Source organism: Cyprinodon tularosa, unplaced genomic scaffold (genome assembly GCF_016077235.1).
Source record: "Cyprinodon tularosa strain WSP-4 unplaced genomic scaffold, ASM1607723v1 ctg70, whole genome shotgun sequence".
NCBI classification, from domain to species: domain Eukaryota; kingdom Metazoa; phylum Chordata; class Actinopteri; order Cyprinodontiformes; family Cyprinodontidae; genus Cyprinodon; species Cyprinodon tularosa.
The window spans coordinates 765,478-776,450 of record NW_024039452.1 but is presented as its reverse complement, the minus strand read 5'-3'; positions in this window follow the sequence as shown (position 1 = coordinate 776,450).

The window sequence follows — 10,973 nt, the reverse complement described above, 5'->3', positions numbered from 1 at the left end:
CGTCTGGTGGAACCCTCGGTCAGGGACGTGTTCAACTCCCACCTCCGGGAGCGCTTCTCTCAGGTTCCTAGGGAGGTTGGAGACATGTAGTCCGAATGGGCTGTGTTCTCTGCCTCTATTGTCGATGCGGCTGCGCGTAGCTGTGGCCGTAAGGTTTGCGGTGCCTGTCGTGGTGGCAATCCCCGAAACCCGGTGGTGGACACCGATAGTAAGGGATGCTGTCAAGCTGAAGAAGGAGTCTTATCGAGCTTGGCTGGCTTGTGGGACTCCTGAAGCAGCAAGCAGGTACCGTGAGGCCAATCGTGTCGCGGCCCGGGCGGTTGCAGAGGCAAAATCTCGGGCCCGGGAGGAGTTTGGAGAGGCCATGGAAAAAGACTATCGGTTGGCCTCAAAGCGATTCTGGCAAACCGTCCGGCGCCTCCGGAGGGGAAAGCAGTGCTTCGCTAACACAGTTTTAAGTGGGAGTGGGGAGCTCCTGACCTTGAAGGAGGATATTGTCGGGCGGTGGAAGGAATACTTTGAGGATCTCTTCAACCCGACAGACACGCCTTCCATGGGGGAAGAAGAGACGGGGTGCTTGGGGCTGGATTCGTTCATCACCCAGGCTGAAGTCACCGAGGTGGTCAAAAAACTCCACGGTGGCAAGGCTTCGGGGGTGGACGAGATCCGTCCTGAGTATTTTAAAGCTCTGGATGTTGTTGGGCTGTCATGGTTGACACTTCTATTCAGCATCGCGTGGAGGTCGGGAACAGTCCCCCTGGATTGGCAGACTGGGGTGGTGGTTCCCCTCCATAAGAAGGGGGACCGGAGGGTGTGTTCCAACTATCGGGGAATCACACTTCTCAGCCTCACCGGAAAGGCCTATGCCAGGGTGCTGGAGAGGAGAGTCCGGCTGATTGTCGAACCTCGGCTGCAGGAGGAGCAGTGTGGTTTTCGTCCTGGCCGCGGAACAGTGGACCAGCTCTACACCCTGTGCAGGCTGCTTGAGGATCCTTGGGAGTTTGCCCAACCAGTCCACCTGTGTTTTGTGGATTTGGAGAAGGCATTCGACCGTGTCCCTCGTGCTGCCCTGTGGGGGGTGCTCCAGGAGTATGGAGTAGGGGGCCCTTTATTAGGGGCCATCCGTTCTCTGTACAAGCGGAGCAGGAGCCTGGTTCGCATTGCCGGCATTAAGTCGGACCTGTTCCCGGTGCATGTTGGACTCCGACAGGGCTGCCCTATTTCACCGGTCCTGTTCATAACTTTTATGGACAGGATTTCTGGCCCCAGGGGGTCTGGTTCGGGGACCAGCGGATCTCGTCCCTGCTTTTTGCGGAGGATGTAGTTCTGCTGGCTCCCTCCTGCCAAGACCTACAGCGTGCGCTGGGGCGGTACGCAGCCGAGTGTGAAGCGGCCAGGATGAGAATCAGCTCCTCCAAGTCCGAGGCCATGGTTCTCGACCGGAAAAAGGTGGCTTGTCCCCTTCAGGTTGGAGGAGAGTCCCTGCCTCAAGTGTAGGAGTTCAAGTATCTTGGGGTCTTGTTCACGAGTGAGGGAAGAATTGAGCGGGAGATCGATAGACGGATTGGTGCGGCTGCTGCAATAATGCGGACGCTGCACCGGTCTGTCGTGGTGAAGAGAGAGCTGAGCGAAAAGGCAAAGCTCTCAATTTACCGTTCGGTCTACGTTCCTACCCTCACCTATGGTCATGAAATTTGGATCATGACCGAAAGAACGAGATCCTGGATACAAGCGGCTGAAATGAGCTTCCTCCGCAGGGTGGCTGGGCTCTCCCTTAGAGATAGGGTGAGGAGCTTGGTCATTCGGGAGAGGCTCAGTGTAGAGCCGGTTCTCCTCCACATCGAGAGGAGTCAGTTGAGGTGGCTCGGACATCTTCTTCGGATGCCCCCTGGACGCCTCCCTCGGGAGGTGTTCCAGGCACGTCCAACTGGGAGGAGGCCCAGGGGACGACCCAGGACACGCTGGAGAGACTACGTCTCTCGGCTGGCCTGGGAGCGCCTAGGGCTTCCCCCAGCTTCCTGCTGAAAGTAGCCATCAGAAGTTGGGTACATTGTGGTCATAAAGGGATGGACATGGTCAGCAACAATACTCAGGTAGGCTGTGGCGTTGCAACGATGCTCAATTGGTACCAAGGGGCCCAAAGAGTGCCAAGAAAATATTCCCCACACCATGACACCACCACCACCAGCCTGAACCATTGATACAAGGCAGGATGGATTCATGCTTTCATGTTGTAGACGCCAAATTCTCACCCTACCATCAGAATGTCGCAGCAGAAATCGAGACTCATCAGACCAGGCAACGTTTTTCCAATCTTCTATTGTCCAATTTCGATGAGCTTGTGCAAATTGTAGCCTCAGTTTCCTGTTCTTAGCTGAAAGGAGTGGCACCCGGTGTGGTCTTCTGCTGCTGTAGCCCATCTGCCTCAAAGTTCGACGTACTGTGCGTTCAGAGATGCTTTTCTGCCCACCTTGGTTGTAACGGGTGGTTATTTGAGTCACTGTTGCCCTTCTATCAGCTTGAACAAGTCTGGCCATTCTCCTCTGACCTCTGGCATCAACAAGGCATTTCTGCCCACAGAACTGCCGCTCACTGGATGTTTTTTCTTTTTCGGACCGTTCTCTGTAAACCCTAGAGATGGTTGTGCCTGAAAATCCCAGTAGATCAGCAGTTTCTGAAATACTCAGACCAGCCCTTCTGGCAGCAACAATCATGCCACGTTCAAAGTCACTCAAATCACCTTTCTTCCCCATACTGATGCTCGGTTTGAACTGCAGGAGATTGTCTTGACCATGTCTACATGCCTAAATGCACTGAGTTGCCGCCATGTGATTGGCTGCTTAGAATTAAGTGTTAACGAGCAGTTGGACAGGTGTTCCTAATAAAGTGGCCGGTGAGTGTATATATATATATATATATATATATATATATATACAGAAGAGCTATATGTGTGTATATTTTATCTCCTTTTATTTTTATATTTATTATCTTGTGTAGTTGGATGTGTGTATTTATATATAAAACTGTAACTGGAGCGTGTTACAAAAGTAATTTCCCTCTGGGATTATTAAAGTATTTCTGACTCTGATTCTGATCAACAAATTAATAAATAATTATAATTGCAATATGAATAAGTAATAGTTATCATATACTATAATTATCATAATAATTAGAATATAACATATTAACAATTTATATACATGTCTATGGTCTGGAAACTCTGATCCAAACTCCTGAGCAGTACGGACCATGCATCATGGCAAGTAACACTGCTAATATGTAGTGTTGCACCGATGCCATTTTTTGGCCCCTGTACCAATACCTGGCGGTGGAGTATTGGCTGATACAGATACCATACTGATACCATCTGTTTGAAATTGATGTGTGTGTATATAAGAAGAACTGCATAATACTAGCCATCATGGCTTTGTCAAGCTGCTGTCTACCTTTGTGAAGCAGGAAAAAGACTAATACAAAGTGAATCCAGTAGAACCTTTTATTGCCTACCTGGAATGGGTGACAATAGTTGAATAAACTTTTGGCTCTCAGAATGGTATCGGTGCCCTATTTGTTGGTACTCGCTGATACCGATACCACTATTTTAGGGCTGGATCAGGGCCCTGCCCCATACTGGTATGGGTATCGGTGCAACACTACTATATGTTTGATCTTTGGATCACTAATTGTGGCTTTTGTTTTTGCATGGCAGCTTTTTTATTTCCATTATGGCTTTTGTTTTTTGTGTTCCTGCTTTTTTATTTCTGTTTTGACTCTTCTTTTTGTGTTGAGGCTTTTGATTTTGACCGGACCGCTCTGGGCCACCGTTGACACCCCTGGGCCACTATAGGTACTGGAGTTGGCATTGAATTAGAGGCTGCTTTTCTAATACCTTGTATTTTCTCAGTAAAGAGATTTTCAAAGTTTTTGCAGGCCTTTCTAGAGTGTTTTCATCTGCCATGGAGATAAGATGGTTTGTTTACCCTTTTGACTGGGGCCAATAAGGCACTGCAACTTTAGAATGGAAATGATCAACACACTCATCTACTGAGTTACAGAGTAAAGTGGAAGCATAAGGATAAACTTGGGTAAACTTTTCAAGTGTACTTTCTGTAGTGGGTTATAACATCTCTGTTGGTATTTAAATCAGTGGCAAAGATGGTTCCCAAGTAAACAGAAAAAGAGTAAATAAAAATGGAGCAATACGACAACAAAAAAGAGGTCCTCAAACCTCAGATTTCAAGCCAACCTCCAAAGATTTTGCTTTAAAAATGTGAAACAATGAGCAATTGCAAGAAGTAATTTGCTGTTAGGTCAAATTATTTTCTTCTGCTTTAGATAATGTTTGTTATGTAAATGTGAACTACAAATAAATAACATTTTTATTGACATTGATCTACACTATATGATATATATTTTTTTCATTTTCATCCTCCTTTGTTGATGGTATTAGTATTTTTGTAATATTAATATTAAGTAATAACTTTGTAAATTAGATATGGAAATCGGGTGACCAGAGAATTATTCAGAAAGCAACAGAATTAGGATTAAATCAATTAAACATTAGTCCAACAGTACCTTTATCATAACACCATCTTTGATTTTACCTAAAACAATAGTAGTTATCAATACTGGAAAGGAAAAATAGAGATAAAATGTATATATGTAATTCTATAATAATGGAGGAGCATGTAGAATAGTTTTGTAATTATGTAAAAGTTTATACGGATGCATCAAAGAGCCAATTAGGACAAACTTGAGTAGGTGTAATAATTCCAGAGTTTAAACTGCATATAGGGAGGAAATTAAATGAAGGGTTATCTGTTTATACGGCAGAAATGATTGCATTATTAGTTGCTGTAGAATGGATTGAGGAAGTAAGACCACTAAGAGCTGTTATATGTTTAGATTCAAGTTCTTCATTGATCAGTTTAAAAAGAAATCATTCAGAAAGCCGTCCAGATATTTTATTAGAATTTCAGCAAACATTGTAACATATTCAAATGATGGGGCTAACAGTGATTTTTCTTTGGGTTCCTGCACATATAGGAGTGAAAGGAAATCAAATGGCTGATAAGAAAGCAAAAGAGTCGATAAACAAAAGTAAAAGTGATATAAGAATTGATATCAGCAAATCAGAGGTTAAAAGTATTATTAAAAGAAAGATTCAAGAAAAATGGCAAAAACAGTGGGAAGAAGATATAAAAGGAAGATGGCGTTCAAGGGAAAATCGGGAGGAACAGAATGCAGGAAAGGATAATAACAAGTCTACGGTAGGGATATACAGGACTTCATTCAACACATTACAGTTAATGGGAAAACATGAAACAGGAAGTTGCGATGTATGTGGGGAATTTGAAACATGTTATGTATAACTGTATGAAATACCAAAGACAAAGAACACAGCTGATAAGGAGTCTTGAAAAGTAAAAAGAGCAATATTGCCTAATAAATATTTTAAGGAAAAGCACTTACGATTTAGGTAATAGAATTATGTATCATTATTTATTGGTAACAGGTTTAGCAAAAAGAATATAGTTTGAGCATGTTTGTCCTGATCAACACTCTTGACTGGTTGGTGGCGGTAATGCACCATATAGTTGTTTGCCAATAAATTCTACAAGAACAAGAAGAAGGGTGACCAGGGAGTGATTGGTTTTCGGGCGGTGAGGACACGTGGATGGTAGCACGCCAGGTGTACGAGCGGCTGATACTAAGCGGAGAGAAGGCGGTTGACATAAACTGGTTTGTGACTGGATCGGGATGGCAACAAAGTCAGATGGGGGTGGTGAGGATGACATGGATTTTGATGAGTGGACATCGGTAGGAAGAGGAAGAGGTAGAGGGAAGGCGAAGGTTCTGAGAGAGGGTAGAGTAATTGGTAGCCAGAACAATAAACGAAGTTTGGAAGAGTACAGCTCTGATGAAGAAAACAGAGCAGTCAGGAAAAAAGTAACAAACGAAGAATTTAAGGTAATACTTAAATTCAGGAACGAAGATATAAATGTTAACCTGAGCCCGATTCAAGTCTCAAGGGAAATAAAAAAGAAACTAGGGGAAGTGTAATTTGTTAAAACATTACGAGATGGAAACATGTTGATAAAATGCAAATCTGAAGATCAAAAGAATAAATGCATGCAGATTGACAACATTTGCAAAAAAGTTGTTAGTGAGAAACTAATTGTTGGAGAAAATAGAGTGTCACGTGGTGTTATCACTGGTATTCCGCTGGAGGAGGATTTAGAAAGACTCAAAAAGAATATACAGGGGGGAGAAGTTCGGAGATTGAAAAGATTGCAAAAGCATGTAAATGGAGAAAAAATAGAGAGCTTATCGATTCTTTTGGAGTTTCAAGGAGAAGTCCTTCCTGATAAAATTAAAATTGGATTTATGAGTTTTCCTGTAAGACCATATGTTCCTCCCCCTTTGCGATGTTTTAAATGCCAAAGGTATGGTCATATCGCAGCAGTATGTAAGGGGAAACAAAGATGTGCCAAATGTGGAGGAGATCATCGATATGATGAATGTGGAGTGGATGTACAAATGAAATGCTTTAACTGTGGGGGTCAACATAATGTGGCATATGGAGGTTGTGAGGCAAGGAAAAGGGCAGCAGAAATTAAACAGCTGAGAACAATTAAAAACATCACTTATGCAGAGGCAGCAAAAAGTGTTCAAGAGAAAAGAATGGTTCAGAAAAGTCAACAAGTAATGTCTAGCACAAGTGCTGACCCCAGCCAAACTTCAAAATCTGGAATGGAGATCACAATGGATAAATTAATATTATTCATGGCATATGTAATCAACTGTACTGATCAAGTAAAACAGAAAACAGAAAAAATAAAAATTATAGTGAAAGGTGCAGAAAATGTTTTGGCCGTGAAGGATTTATCTTGGGAACTAATAAATAAAAGGCTTGAAATGGATGGAAAGCAAGGTGGAGGAAAAACTCAATGATTATCTTACAATGGAATGCAAGAAGTCTAATAGCAAATGGTCAAGAATTGAAAGGATATATAAACTGTTTGGAAATTAAACCAGATATTATTTGTGTTCAGGAAACATGGCTTAGACCAGATCTAGATTTTGTGATTTCGGGATATGATAGCATTAGAAGGGATAGGGAGAAAGAAAGTGGAGGAGGTTGTATAATATTTGTTAAGCAAGGGATTCAATATAGGTTTGTAGATAAAGGATCATCTTTAGAATGGGTATCTGTGGAAATTTGGAATAACAAAGAACATATTAGGATAATAAACTTTTATAATCCCTGTAAAAAATTTAGTTTAGATGAAATAGAGGAAATGTTTAAAAATCTAGGAAAAAATCTAATCTGTTGTGGAGATTTTAATGCTTTTAGCACTGTATGGGGTCATAAAAATGATGAAAACGGAGAAGTGGTAGAACAAATAATGGATAAGAAACAATTGGTCTGTATTAATAATGGAGAAGGGACAAGAATTGATATTAGAAATGGAAATGAATCAGCTCTAGATCTAACTCTAGTATCAGCGAATTTTGCTGGGATTAGTAATTGGAAAGTTTTAAAAGAATCAACATTAGGAAGTGATCATTATCCTATTGTTATTGAAATCGGTTTAGAAATAGAGAAAGTTGTTAATAAAAATATAGAAAAATTAAATTTTAAAAATGTTGATTGGGAAAAATATAAAATAATAAGTGATGGAAAAATGCTAAAGGTTAATTTAAATTTGGATATAGATAGCATAAATTCTTCTATCTGCGAAGCTATTTTAGGAGCGGCCCAAGGAACGATTCAAAAGAAAAAAGGAAAATATAAGAGAAAAATAGTTCCATGGTGGACAAAGGAATGTGATTTGGCAATTAAATCTAGAAATAAAGCTTTTACACTGTTAAAGAGAAAACAAAATTTTGAGAATTTGTTGGCATATAAAAAGTCACAAGCTTTGGTTAAAAGAACAGTAAAAAGTGCTAAAAGGGTTTATTGGGGAAATTTATGTAATTCAATAGGAAGGGAAACAAATATTTCAAAAATCTGTGGAATGATTAAACGAATGAATGGAATTAGAAGGGAATATGGTTATCCAGTTCTTAAGAATGGAGATGAAATGGCTCTAAATGATGAGGACAAGGCAAATATGCTGGGTAGGAAATTTGTTGAAATACATAGTAGCAAAAACTTAAATATAGAAGAAATAAGGAAAATAGCTTCTATTATTAAGGAAAATAGTAATTTATTAGAAGTAGATACAGAATATAATGATCTATTGAATAATTCCTTTTCATTATTTGAATTGAACAACTCTTTAAGGAAAACAAAAAATTCTTCTCCAGGAAAAGACAATATCTCTTATATTATGATTAAAAAACTTAGTAATTAATCTAAAAAGATATTATTAGATTTCTTTAATAAGATATGGGAAGAGGGTTATTTACCTGTGGCATGGAAGGAAGCAATTATAGTTCAAATTTTAAAACCAGGGAAAGAGAAGTCAAATCCTACAAGCTATAGGCCTATTGCTTTGACATCACATACTGTATATGCAAAATAATGGAAAGAATGATAAATGAAAGGCTGAGTTATTTTGTGGAGAAAAAGGGGTTTTTGTCAAAATTTCAGAATGGATTCAGAAAAGGTAGAAGTACTATGGACCCTGTTTTGTGTTTAGAACATGAAATCAGAAAAGGACAAGTTAATAAGGAGAGTGTGGTTGCTGTCTTCTTCGACATAGAGAAAGCCTATGATATGATGTGGAAAGAAGGTTTTTTAATTAAATTAAGAAAAATGGGGGTTAGAGGATCAATGTTTAATTGGATAAAAGATTTCTTACATAATAGATCTATACAAGTAAGAATAGGTCAACAATTGTCAGAAAAATATTTTGTTGAAAACGGAACACCTCAAGGAAGTATTGTGAGTCCTTTGTTTTTCTCTATTATGATTAATGATATGTTTGATAAGTTAGAGAGTGGGATGGGTTGTTCATTATTTGCTGATGATGGAGCAATCTGGAAGAGAGGTAAGAACTTGAAATTTATAGTTAAAAAATTACAAGAAGCAATTTATAGTATAGAAGAGTGGTCATATAATTGGGGTTTTAAAATTTCAATAGATAAGACAAAGACTTTATTTTTCACTAGGAAGAAAGTATCTAGTGATTTAAAATTGTATTTGTATAAACATGATTTAGAAAGAGTAAAGGAGTTTAAGTTTCTGGGTTTGTGGATGGATGAAAAACTGACCTGGAGTAGTCATATTCAAAAAGTAGTAGACAAGTGTAAAAGAGTTTTAAATGTTATGAGGTGTTTGGTGGGGAGAGAGTGGGGCGCTGAGAGGAAAGCGTTAAAATCAATATATACGGGTTTAATAAGATCTGTATTAGATTATGGCAGTCTGGCATTTGGATCAGCATCAGAAACACTTCTTAAAAAATTTGATATTATTCAGTTTCAAGCCTTGAGGTTGTGTACAGGAGCCATCAGAACAACTCCGATCTCAGCTCTGTTAGTTGAAATGGGGGAAATACCACTTTTCCTTAGAAGATTATAGTTAAGATTATCTTACTGGAGTTATTTAAAGGGTCATTATAAAAACCATCCATGTCAAGAAATTTTAAAACCTAGTTGGGAAAAAGGGAAAAAGACTTTAAAATCCTTTGGTTGGGAGATAGAAAATTATGTTAAAAATTTTCAGTTATCATCCATAAAAATGAGTGATACAGTTCCTCTGCCACTGGTTCATCCATCTCTATTTAATGAAATCATTGTGGACTTATCATTGTTGAAGAAGAGGGAAAAAGGAAATTTTTCAGAATCTTGCTCAGTCCAATCATATATAGAAAATAAATATTTTGGTTATGTTCAAGTGTATACAGATGCATCTAAAAGCCTAAGTAACAACAATGGGGTGTCATTTATCGTCCCAGAATTTAATATTAAAAAATGTAAGAGGATTTCTGATGACGTATCAGTGTTTACAGGGGAAATGATGGGAATTATTTTGGCTTTGAGTTGGATTGAAGATGTTCGTCCTCTAAGAAGTTTAATTTGCTCTGATTCAAGCTCATCATTATATTCAATTAAAAATAATCATTCCAATAGTAGACCAGACCTTCTATTGGAGATTCAGTTAATACTTTATAGAATTCAGACCATGGGATTAATTATAATTTTTACATGGGTTCCATCTCATATAGGAGTAATAGGAAATGAATTGGCAGACAGATATGCAAAACAAGCTTAAAAAAACAGTTGCATTGAGATACTGATTCCATTTAGTAAAGAGGAGATAAAATCTATTATAAAACAAAAGGTTAAGGAAAGATGGCAGAAGCAGTGGGAGGAGGAAAGAACTGGTAGATGGCTTTATAGCATTCAAAGGAAAGTTGGGGTAATGAGGGGAACAGGAAGAAGTAGAAAAGAAGATAATATCATATCCAGTTTACGTTTTGGTCATACAGGCTTAAACAGTACATTATTTACAATGGGAAGACATCCATCAGGAAATTGTGAATTTTGTTTTCAAGAAGAGACAGTAGAATATGTTTTGTTGTTTTGTCCAAAGTACTCTGAGGAGAGAAGGAAATTAGAATATCGACTTCTAAAGAATAAGTTACAATTAAAAATATCAGATATGTTGGGATATTGCTTCTCTTCTGAATATTTACGTCATTTATTAAGATTTATTAAGAAAACTAAACTGATAGAAAGGATTTAGTTTTTTTTTTTTTTTTTTTTTTTTTTTTTTTTTTTTTTTTAGGTTGCGTCCTGATCCACACTCCTTACCAGTAGGTGGCGGTAATGCACACCAATAAGTTGCTTGTCAACCGCCATTAAACAAGAAGAAAGAAAGAAAAGAAAGAAAGAAAGAAAGAAAGAAAGAAAGAAAGAAAGAAAGAAAGAAAGAAAGAAAGAAAGAAAGAAAGAAAGAAAGAAAGAAAGAAAGAAAGAAAGAAAGAAAGAAAGAAAGAAAGAAAGAAAGAAAGAAAGAAAGA